At 39.1% G+C, this 5810-nt stretch overlaps 1 long non-coding RNA gene across 1 annotated transcript; it reads left to right on the forward strand.

The window, feature by feature from the left end:
• The first annotated feature begins 3312 nt into the window (after positions 1–3312).
• Positions 3313–5393, forward strand: LOC135578450 (uncharacterized). Its single transcript, XR_010470061.1, has 2 exons — positions 3313–3421; positions 4547–5393. It is a non-coding gene; the product is annotated as an uncharacterized LOC135578450 (long non-coding RNA).
• The last annotated feature ends 417 nt before the right edge of the window (positions 5394–5810 follow it).

Genomic DNA, 5810 nt, shown 5'->3' on the forward strand with positions numbered 1-5810 from the left:
GGGGTAGAAAAAGATTGCCAGAGGAAAAAAAAAGGCTTAGTAAGAGGGTTTGTGTAACAGAGTTGGAATGTGAGACAAAGATAACAATTTCAGGAAGAAACACATTTAAAATAGCTGAATGGGAAAGGAAGATGAGATGATACATTATGCCTTTTTTTACATTTACCTTTAACTTTCTCACCTATTTTATAAAATTACTTAGTTTTTATTTAACAAAATGTACCATTTATTAAATGTATTGTGTTACTATTAACCTTCTGATGGCTGAACAAGTCTTAGGGAAGAATTCTAATTTGGCCAGAGAAGAAGCAATGTTCTTTTGAAGCAATGTTAGGAAGTAATGCTCAAGTAAATTAGAGAAGCATGAAAATATGGCATAGGATCTAGTTCCTCTTCCTTGCTACAAATAGGATTAGTCTTCTTATCAAACATGATTATATAAGGAATTTCATAATAAAGCAGAGCAGAACCTGCCTGAATGATGCTAAAAGAAGAGCTGGGAATTTTCATTTTGTTTCATCCATTTCAGGGACCACCGAACCTTGAATATGACATACTTATACCAAAAGTTGCAGAACATTTCAGAATTTTCAGGTTTTCCCCCTCTTCCCTCCGCAACATTTTCAGCATTTCACAGAATCACAGAATCACAGAATGTCAGGGATTGGTAGGGACCTCGAAAGATCATCTGGTCCAATCCCCCTGCCAGAGCAGGAACACCTAGATGAGGTTACACAGGAATGTGTCCAGGCAGGTCTTGAATGTCTCCGGAGTAGGAGATTCCACAAGCCCCCTGGGCAGCCTGTTCCAGTGTTCTGTCACCCTCACTGAGAAGAAGTTTCTTCTCAAATTTAAGTGGAACCTCTTGTGTTCCAGTTTGAACCCATTACCCCTTGTCCTATCATTGCTTGTCACAAAGAAGAGCCTGGCTCGATCCTCGTGACACTCACCCTTTATATATTTATAAACATTAATGAGGTCACCCCTCAGTCTCCTCTTCTCCATGCTAAAGACACCCAGCTCCCTCAGCCTTTCCTCATAAGGGACATGATCCACTCCCTTAATCATCTTCGTTGCCCTGCACTGGACTCTCTCCAGCAGTTCCCTGTCCTTCTTGAACTGAGGGGCCCAGAACCGGACACAGTATTTCAGATGAGGTCTCACCAGCGCAGAGTAGAGGGGAAGGAGAACCTCTCTTGATCTACTAACCACTCTCCTTTTAATACACCCCAGGATGCCATTGGCCTTCCTGGCCACAAGTGCACAGTGCTGGCTCATGGTCATCCTGTTGTCCACCAGGACCCCCAGGTCCCTTTCCCCTACACTGCTCTCTAATAGGTTATTCCCCAACTTATACTGGAACCTGGGTTTGTTCCTACCCAGATGTAAGACTCTACACTTTCCCTTGTTATAGTTCATTAAATTTTTCCCTGCCCAACTCTCCAGCCTGTCCAGGTCTCACTGGATGGCAGCACAGCCTTCTGGTGTGTCAGTCACTCCTCCCAGCTTAGTGTCATCAGCAAACTTGCTGATAGTACACTCTATTCCCTCTATTTCAGAACATTTGTTCACAGTGACTGTCCTGGAGAGAGAGAGATTGTTCTCCTCTTTGGTGTTCCTGTGAGTGGAAAGCTGCTTTTGAAGTCTTGCAGGAAAATCTGAGAAGTTTGATATGCTCAACTGCGCAGTTATGTTTGATGGAGGTTGACTCTGACGTAAGAAGTGGGTAGTACTTGATGCTTCCAACTAGAGAGAATCGAACCTGAGGTCCTGTATCTGGGTCCTAACCACAAGGCTGAACAGTAGCCTGAGTGAGATGCCTCTCTGGTGGTTGAAGCTGATTCATTTGTGCTGCCAAGAATGGAGGTGTCATGGCACAAAAAGGAAAGCAGATAAAACAGAACCTACTCTAGCAGGTGCAGTATCCTGCTAAGGGGCACAGCTAAAATGCCATGACCAGAATTATGAATGCATTTATATTAGATCATCATTGAATAAAATAAAAACTAATCCTGGAAGTAGGGTCTACAACCCCAACCTTTTGCTGAAGCTACAGCTGAAATAAGCATATGAATTAAACAGAATGACTTCCATCACTGTTGGCTTCTTAACAACTGTGTTATTTGAAATCTTAAACAAATACTGTAAATATATGTAAATATACATCTAAACATACATGAATATAATAGTAGTAATTTTCTAACCAGTGTCACCTGCTAAACCACTAAGTCTTCATTGGCTAAAACTGGAGACAATACAAAATGCTCAGTGCTTTACAGTGCTGTAACTACTCCAAGTTTTCTTGATAAAACACTTGCCGGAAACCTGTGGTTTGCTTATATCTCAGAACTACATTGCTAGTTATTTGTGTTATTTGATGATGTCTCATTTTGACTGTCAGATTCCAGCATCCCTTATTTCTGTGACTCATATTTACTAAAATAAATCATCATCCCCCCTCCAAAGCTGCTTGAAATCTCTTGCCTGAATCATTAAGAACTGCAGTTCCACAATATCACACGACTTCCCAAATTCTCTTTCTTTAAATACTGTGTCCTGAGGTTCCTTTCATGCCATTCCCAGAAAGTGACTCATGATTCTTTATTAATTATGAAAGATGTTAACTTAATGACTGCACTAAAAATGTGTTTTTCTCTTCTCGCCATAGCTTGAAGGCAATATCATTGCCAAGGTACTATCTCTAACACTGATCTCACACTAGTAGTGTACATGTAACCTTTTCATAATCAATTCTTTAAAGCCTAGCCAAATGGTTTTTTTTTATGTTAATGCAGACCTGATTTCATTTCAATAGACTGCATCTTTAATTGTATGAATAACTGTAGACACTTAAATATTAATTTCATTAAAAATGAGGACAAAAACTCTCTGACTGTAGGGTGGCCAGCATTTTGCTCTGTTCATGCAGAAGTTTATTGCTGATATGGCACACTGGGTTTTTTATCATTGTTGTTGTTTGCACTGTAATAATCTGAATAACACTACACCAGAAGTAACCTGCTTTTGTAAATTTGATGGATAGGGTATCCCAATGCCAGGAAGTAAATGGGAATATTCCAGTGTTAGCTTCAGCTATATTCTCCTGGTATCATCAAGGGCACGTCTGGAGAAAAATGTTCTGTTTGTATAGAGATGGTAAGTGGAGCAGTTCATATTCTTAGCTATGTTGTGCCCTCTGGCAAGCCTACCAGCAGAGTGCTGTGCTTGTTTTGTGAAAAGTAACCTCCTCCACATTCCAGCTTAAGCATATCTATTGTTTTCAGACATAAACAGATGTGTTCCTTACCTAAGGGAAGCTCTCAAAAATATGGAAGTAAAACAGAAGAAACTGATGTGAAAACACAACAGTATTTGACCTGTCTGCATGCATTTATAATCCCAACTTCAGCTCAAGGCAGAGGTCTGTTGTATTCAGTTTTATTTATGTGCTTGGTTTCTGCGCTGAAGGATATAAGAACAATAAAGGATATAAGTATTTACTTAATGTTTTTAATATTAATTAGGATTTTGTTAAATACATACACATTTATTTTGTCATTCCTAATTGTTACATGCAGGATGATTCAAATTTACTTAACAAGAACTGGGGAAAGGAGGGTAAACATAATATTCGTTCTGCCAAACCACCCTCTATTCCAGAAGCCAAAATCTCAAAATTTGTGGTAACACTAAACTCTAAATCCAGAAAAGAGCTTATTCTAATAATTGTGATAGGGTGGATTAATACTATTTGCATGTATCTCTCCTGATTGTTAACAAAAAATACGTATTTGTCAGCACTTAGATTTTTTTGCTTCCATGCTTCGTTTTTTTTTTTCTGCAACATGCTGATTTGTCTTTTCAGACCTTAAGCCAAGGTCTGTAGAATGTTCAGATGTGCTAGTCTTTAGCTGCCCGTGGGAGGTAAAATGATAACCCACAAGTGGGTCAGGGTTACAGCTCCTTCATGAAGGCAAGGCACGGTGAACTTTTGTAGCTATGGGGTGTGCACCTTCTCCCTTGAGCTCTGCATCTCTCTCCTCTTTCTTATCACCCATCTACACTGCAATTACAGCACAGACTGTATGATTAAATGAAAAATGCTAATACTAAGTAACTACTGTTAGCACTGAGAAAAGTATTGTGTATTGGAGGACAGCAGGATGAGCATTTCAGCGAAGGCAAAGAAAGGGAACTGTTGAACACAATGCAAGTGCAAAGAAAGAGGAGAAATGTTGGAGTGAGGTGCCGTATCCCCAGCATAGCACAGCTCCGGAGCCAGCTCAGGGCATACTGGGAAAGCAACAAGTCCCAGCACAGCACTGGCCTATCCAGCATCCCTCCAGCACACCATGCTGGGATGATGCTGGTGCTGCTGTCTCTCTCTGTGTTGTATTGCAGAGCAGATGCAGCTGGTCTTGGTTATAGACCTCCCTGCAAGGTTACATTCACTTGCAGAATTAGTGGCTTGGATGTAACAAACCTTATTTGAAAGGAAAGATACCCAGAAACTCAGATTTTTTAATTATTATTTTTCAATCCACAGATACCACATGGTCAGAATAGAAGCTGGTTGTGACTTCCCAGTCCTGGAATCATGAAACTGTAGTGCTACAAGAAGAAAAGAATAAGAATCTTTTAAAAAGTATGGCAAAATTGATGGAACATTCAAGAAGTGAAAATCGACTTTATTTTAAAATCTTGTAAAATCCAAAGTATTCAATTTTAAAATTTAAGTGCAAGTAGCATCTCACTTCCATAAAACTCAGTGAGACATTTAAAATATGAGACTAAATATAAACTAGAACTACCTGCAAGAAGAAGGATAATTAATGATTCAAAACCCTATTACTCAGAAGCGGGAGAATTTAGTCAGTCTCATTCATAAGTAAACAGCAAAGTCTAATTTGTTCATAGAGCAAACAAGATTTCCTGTAGAAATTCTAAAGAATTATAGTTATCATGATACATGGCTATCTTTGTTCTTTATTTGTTATTTCTGAATGTGCAACCTTGGTTTCTATGCTACTGTAGTGTGATTCATATCTTGTGGTTAAAAAGACTGGCTTTTGTTTCCAAAATTTCTGCTGTGAGAAAACGTCTGCTGAAGTGTAGATAGTTTGTGGTCTGTGGATGAAGTATGTATTCTTTATAACCTCCTCCAGTAAGAATAGACTCATCACAAGACATATGACAACACTATTCATACTGGTGCAGTCAAGTTGGCACATCACCCACTAATTGTATGATCAAACAATTTTTCTATTTAGAAAGAAATATTTCATGTTACATTTGTACATGTGATTTGCATAATTTCCAGGTTGTAGATGTACACATTACTCTTGTTGTAGGACAGACTATTTCTATCACTTAAAATGATATAATTAAAATTATCCTACTCTAAAATATAATCATTTCTATTACATGGAGTGAAGGCTCCTTAAACACCAAGAAACACTTGTTCAACTGGATTTAAGTCCCAAGAACAGAGAGTTTTTCTTATTCGCTTGCAGCTTATTCGGCTGTAATGGGAACTGTCTAACATGTTACAACATGAGTATTCATTGACAGGAGCTACCTGTTGCTGGTGGCACCTCTCAGGGTTCCAAATAGAATTTGTATGTCTGCACCAGAAATGCACGTTTCTGTGTCCCTATGCTTCTCTACACCCTGTCTCAACAGATGACAACTTCCAGAAGCAGAAGATGCCCAGCCTTTCTGTTATATGGTCCATGATGTCTACCAAGTAGCCACCTTACTCTCCTCAATACTGGATGGCTCAGGCAGCTCTCTTAGAAAATAAATGCAGC

This window comes from Columba livia, chromosome 2, assembly GCF_036013475.1.
Source record: "Columba livia isolate bColLiv1 breed racing homer chromosome 2, bColLiv1.pat.W.v2, whole genome shotgun sequence".
NCBI classification, from domain to species: domain Eukaryota; kingdom Metazoa; phylum Chordata; class Aves; order Columbiformes; family Columbidae; genus Columba; species Columba livia.